Below are 6285 nucleotides of genomic sequence, written 5' to 3'. Positions count from 1 at the left end.
ACCACCTGAAGGCCGTCGTCGAACGCCGGCGACGTCTACACCGCGGGCCAAGGTTTGTCATCTAAACCTAGCGGGCATGGGGCGGGCATGATGGATAGAAGTGAGGGATAGTTCGTGCATGTACTGATTTAGGGTTTAGGGTTCATCAAAACCTCCTGCCGCAGCGCCGCCTCTACGGACTACCGCATGATTTAGAGAACTATCGTTGCTTTGGGCATGATGCAGTGTACTAAACCTAACACACGATGTTTTGCAGTTCTGTGAGTTAGGCGTGTTGACATGGACGAAGAATCCGCATTCGGGAGGGACGAGAATGATGCTGATAAGGTGACTAAGACCGATAACGATAATTTGAATGAAGATGATGACATCAGCGACAACGATTCCGTCTCGTCATATGATATCTTACCTCCGGAGGATTTTGATAATAATGAACATGGCGCAAATAGCGAAAACGTAAGTGGCGTATATTTTATTTTATTTTTGAATTTGCAAAGTATGGCATGGCTAACTATATATCTTTGTGTACAAATTTACTGGAAGATGTGGATGTTGACAATGTGCAACATAGTTGGCAGGAATCATTTGCAGATAACTTGAGCCAGGTTAGTTGATAGATGTTGTACATCGATCAATAGTATGATTTAAATGATAGTAATTGACATATATATTTTCAAATGAATGTTGTAGGAGGAGTCAGATGGTCCGAGCGTTGATCACGATGAGGGAGAGATCGATATTGAGGAGGCTCAAAGGCAGCAGAAGATGCTTGAGACACATTGGAAGGTCATGGCTATGACCTTTCGGTCGCAAGGGGATGCATACATATTCTACAACAATCACGCCAGAGAGCACGGGTTTAGCATCAGGAAACAGAAGGTGAAACGAGGTGCTTCGGGAATGATACGTTACCGGCGGTTTCTTTGCTCCAGGGCAGGGAGAAGGCAGAGCAAGTTCATAACCATGGAGGGCCGCAAGCGCAGGCTTAGACCGGAGACTCGTTGCGACTGCGGTGCACATATGGTGGTGAAGCTGGACAGAGAACGTGGCGTTTGGTTCGTCGCATCATTCGTGGATGATCACAACCACGCGATGGCTCGGCCCGACGAGGTTTGTTTTTTGTGGTCACACAGACGAATTGGAGATGGCCAGAGGGCCGAGATATTGGCGATGGAAGCGGCTGGGATAAGAAAACATATTATAATGGACAACTTCATCAGCAGATACGGTTCGTACGATAAGTGCGGGCTTATCAGGAGGGACATTTACAATCTTTGTTGCAGAGAAAAAATGAAGCTCATTGCAAAGGGTGATGCAGAGACGGCAGTTGGCATTATGAGGAGCAGGAAGGAGAAGGACCCTGAGTTTTTTTTAGTATGTGCGTGACAAGGAAGGGCGACCGAAGAGTATGTTCTGGTGCGATGCACAGTCGCGGAGGGACTATCAGGACTACGGAGATGTGGTCGTGTTTGATAGCACGTATAAGATGAACAGATACGGTATGCCGTTCGTCCCCTTTGTAGGAGTTAACAACCACCGTTGCACCACAGTGTTTGGTTGTGCCATCATTGCTGACGAGACGGAAGGGACATACGTGTGGCTGCTGCAGACATTTATGAACGCAAACTGTCAGGTGAAGCCAAAGTCAATAATCACAGACGGTGACGCTGCAATGATCCAGGCTATTCGGACTGTCCTTTCAGATGTTTTCCATCGTCTTTGCTTGTGGCATATCGAGAAAAATATGCAGAGGCACCTACATTACAAGTCACTGGATGAGTTCAGATCGCTCCTGTACTATGCCACCTCCCAAGCGAACTTTGAGCAGAGATGGAAAGCTTTCTATGATAAGTGGAAGACGGATAGAACTGAAGAGTGGCTTGACAGGATGTACAGGAAGAGGAGACTGTGGGCAGCTTCATATCTTTCCGATGGTTTTTTTCTTGGTATGCGAAGTAACCAGAGGAGTGAAAGCCTCAACTCCTGCCTTCACCTTCACCTGGACTACGGTATGACAATTGTTGATTTGGTGGTGCATTATGAGAACTGTATAGTCCACCTGCGTGAGAACGAGGCGTACGATGACTGCGAGGCATTCCAGAAGGAACCACCGTCTGTTACTGAATATAAAGCCCTTGAGGAGCATGCCACCAAAGTATTCACACCTGCTAATTTCTACATCTTGCAAGATGATTTGCATAAGATGGGTCAGCTGGAGATATTTGAGACGCTCGTGGGAATTGGGCGTCAGACATTCATGGTGACATGGAAGGATAACCACAAGTTTAGGTACAATGTTGTTTATGAACCAGGTAACTCAGAAGAAACTATTACATGCAGTTGTCTTAGGATGGTTCGGAAAGGGCTGCCATGCAAACACATTCTCCTTGTTCTCCATCATCTGAATTTAACTGAAATACCAAAATGTTGTGTCCTTCATCGGTTGTCCAAACATGCGAGAGATGGGTTGCATGTGCAGAGGAAGAGTGATATGTTTGGATGGGGTTGCTCAGGGCCATTGGAGAGAGAACGGTATAGTGCAATAACCATTAAAACCGCAGAAGCTGCTCATGTTGCAGCAAATGATCCCTTCTTGTTCGATGAGTTGATGAAGTGTCTGGACAACATAATAGCGCAGAAAAAGATTTCAGAGGAGGAACTTATAGGAAGTAGAAGGTATGCTATGCTGAAGAAGGAGGCAAGTCAGGCGCAACAAGTTGAGCCTGGTATTGGTGATCCTCAGAAAGTTTCGACGAAGGGTGCACCTAAGAAGGGGCGGTCAAAGGGGGGGGGGCGACGTTACAAAGAATGGTAGGCCAAAAGATTTTACAGAGAAGAAAAATGGTCCTTTATGCAGTCTGTGTAGTCTCCCAGGTCATAATAAGGCTACATGTCATTTGAACGAGAAGTAAGATGTTATCTTCTTATTTTTGTTATGTTGCTACTTTGATTTTACCAACTATATTTGCTCACCCATTTCTTTATGTTTTGTTCAGGAACTGGGCGTAGAGATGCGGCTTGGTTTGTAGGAAGAATAAAAGTGGTCGCATGAACCTATGTTGTTTTTTATTCGTACGTGTGTGCAAGAAAACTTGATAAGTTATTTGTTTATGTTTTGTCAAAAGATTTATGTAATAAATTTGAAGATGACATTGCATATGTTATACTACCTGGGCATGATGATGATTTTGTTTGCTGTTTGCTATCTGGGCATATATGTTGTACTATATGTTGTACTACCTGGGCATGATGATGATTTTGTTTGCTGTTTGCTACCTGGGCATATATGTTGTACTACCTGGGCATGATGATGATTTTGTTTGTTGTTTGCTGCTGTTTCCGGCCGCTCCTTTCTGTTAATTTTTTTTCAAAAAGTGAAGTTACAAAAAAATAGCGCAACCACCACTGTTCGTGCCCATAGTAGCATTACCAAAGGTGACTAAGGCGGCTGATCGAGCCCAGCAACGGGGTCCCAACGGGGCACTGGACAGAATTAACAGAGGAGTTCGAAATAGGGGGCGGAGCCAGCTATTTAAGCCGCTCCTTGTGCCCTCCCGCTTCCAAGGTGGGACTAAAAACGGCGATGGTGCCCCGCGCAGGCGACGGGAGGAGGCGTGGGCCGGGGGAGGAGCCCACTGGAGCGCCCTCGTGGGCCGGCCCAGTATCATGCAGCGCCAGCGAAAAAAACAGTAAAATCGATGTTGCAGCGGATTCGAACTCGCGCCAGCGACGTGCAGCACGCGAAGACTAACCAGTTGAGCTACTAGTCAACGCTTACAAATTGAACCACGAAACGCTTAACAAACAATTGAAGCCGCGCTGTTCCAAAAAAAAACTGACGAACAATAAAAAGAAATTTCACGAACTTGTTTTAAAAAAAGGTTCATGTATTCAAAAAAAGTTCACTCATTTGAGAAAAACTTTCACGGATTTGAAAGTTCACGAAATTTTAAAAAAGGTCACTAATTTAAGGAAAGTTCACGGATTTGAAAAAGTTCATGAAAATTTAGAAAAAGTTCAGGAAATACAACATAGTTCAAGAAAAATGAAAAAAAGTTCATCATTTTTTCAAAAAGTTCATGAATGCGATCACGCACCCCTACTGCAACCAGTACCGTTCCGGTGTGTCGGTCGGGCTACTCTCAAAGACGTTTTTTTTTCACCTCGACCGAACGATCCCCAACTTTTTCCACGTACTCCAGGCATCATCGGGAGCATGCACGACAATTTTCATTATTTTCTGACGTCTGATGCATTTTCTACGGTTTTTTCGGTGAAAATACCCTAAAACACTGCCCGAACGTGACGCGACATGCGTTCAGTGTCCGATTTCGTTCATATCTTGCGTGAGGGCCTACATTGGGCATGCACACACCCTCGCAAAAAAATTGTTTCATTTCATGCATGCGATCACGCACCCCTAGTGCAACCAGCACCGTCCATATCTTGCGTGTGTCGGTATTTCATGTGTTTGTTCCACATTAATTATTCCAAACTTTTTTCACAGAGAATAAAAGTGGTTGCCCGAGTCTTGTCTGAATAACCTATGATGTTTTTTATTCGTAAGTGCGTGCCACAAAACTTGATGAGTGATTTGTTTATGTTTCCTCAAAATATTTATGTAATAAATTTGTATTTTGTACTGTCCTATGTGAAATAGTCTGTAGTTTCAAAATTCCGTTTATTTTGTTTGCTGTCGTTTCATGATGATGATGCCATTGTATGTGTTATACTACCTGGGCTGACCAACGTGTTGAAAAAACGCACCCGGCCGTGTTATTGTCTCATGCCATGTTATTATTCTCTCATGCATGTTTTTCACATACACGCCGCCACAAACCCGCGCATGCACAGAAGATCGCACCCACCGAATCGCACCTACCTCATCCCAGCCAACCAGCGCCTCCCTCGGATCCTGCCACTATGGACCCACCGAATCCCACCTACCTCGGATCCCAGCTGGCCAACCAGCGCCACCCTCGGATCCCGCCACCACGCACCGACCGGATCAGCCTCGCTACCCGCGCCCAGCGACTCTGACCCGCCTGATGCTAGCCCCACCGCATCCTCCTCGATCTACCCGCCCCCATGCACGCCTCTCCCGCAACGTGTACTGCCCATTCAACACCCAGACAAAAAAATTGCCCGACCGCGATACTGGACCGGCGGCGACTCGGGACGGCAACACACGGACCAGCATCTGGGTCCAACAGGGCAGTGGCATTTTAGAGGTGTTCAAAGGCTCCCGCACGCCCGGCTATATAAGCCGCTCCTCACCCGCCCCCGCTTCCGAGGTGGGACTAAAAACATTGAGTGTTGCCCCGCGCGGGCGAGGGGAGGGGGCGTGGGCCGTGCGAGGGGGCGAGTCGCGCCCTGCCTCTATGGGCCGAACTGGGCCGGCCGGTGACAGCGTAGAAAACGGCCTCCTGAGCCCTGCGGCGGCCGCGTGCACTGACGGGCGCGGTGCAGCGCGATCTTTAGTCCCACCTCGGAAGCGGAGGGGCGCGAGGAGCGACTTAAATAGCTGCCTCCGCCTCCTTTTTCGAACTCCTCTACTATTACTCACCACTGCCCCGTTGGACCCCGATGTCGGGCCCTGTAGTGGGCTCAATCAGCCGCCCGGGTCACCTTTGGGCTTGATTTGGTATGTTCTGTAAGCTATTATGGGCTCAGCATCGGTGGTTGGGCATTTTTTAAGTAACTTAAATTTTTTACCGGTATTTCATGTGTTTACTTCACCTTTTTACAATATCAATCGAAATATCCCATTAATAACAAAAACATTATCAATAACTGATAAATTATACAACCATTCCATTACTCATTAAAGCAACATAATTTCGTTCATACTTAGGATATTTTACATTCGAACGAAATTTTACATGAAAAAAGATTAACACTAAAACAAATCTAACTACTCCTCGCTACTCAGAAGATCAACCACTACGGTCTGGCCGCCGTCTTCACCGCCGTCTGAGTCATCGGAACTGCCCAAGTATCCGAAAAATTCCTCCGCGGTAGCCGACTGCTGCGCTAGTGTATCGGTCGACTCCCTGATCGCCTGCCAGTATCCCGGCTCGTCTGCCGGGTCCCTCGGGTCAACCACATCCGCCGGCGGCATCCAACCGGTCTCCGACGTGGAGTTCCAGATCGCGCGGATAAAACCCGGCGACTCCAACGGGTCGCCCTCCTCTTGCATCGCCGCCGGTTCCGGCGGGATGTGAAACTCAGGGGCGGCCGCTGGAGCGGCGGGCGCGGAGGCGAGAGCGGCCGGCGCGCCTGCGC

Source organism: Triticum aestivum, chromosome 2D, assembly GCF_018294505.1.
Source record: "Triticum aestivum cultivar Chinese Spring chromosome 2D, IWGSC CS RefSeq v2.1, whole genome shotgun sequence".
Taxonomy (NCBI): Eukaryota; Viridiplantae; Streptophyta; class Magnoliopsida; order Poales; family Poaceae; genus Triticum; species Triticum aestivum.
The sequence above is the reverse complement of the archived record's forward strand: the minus strand, read 5'-3'. Positions refer to the sequence as shown.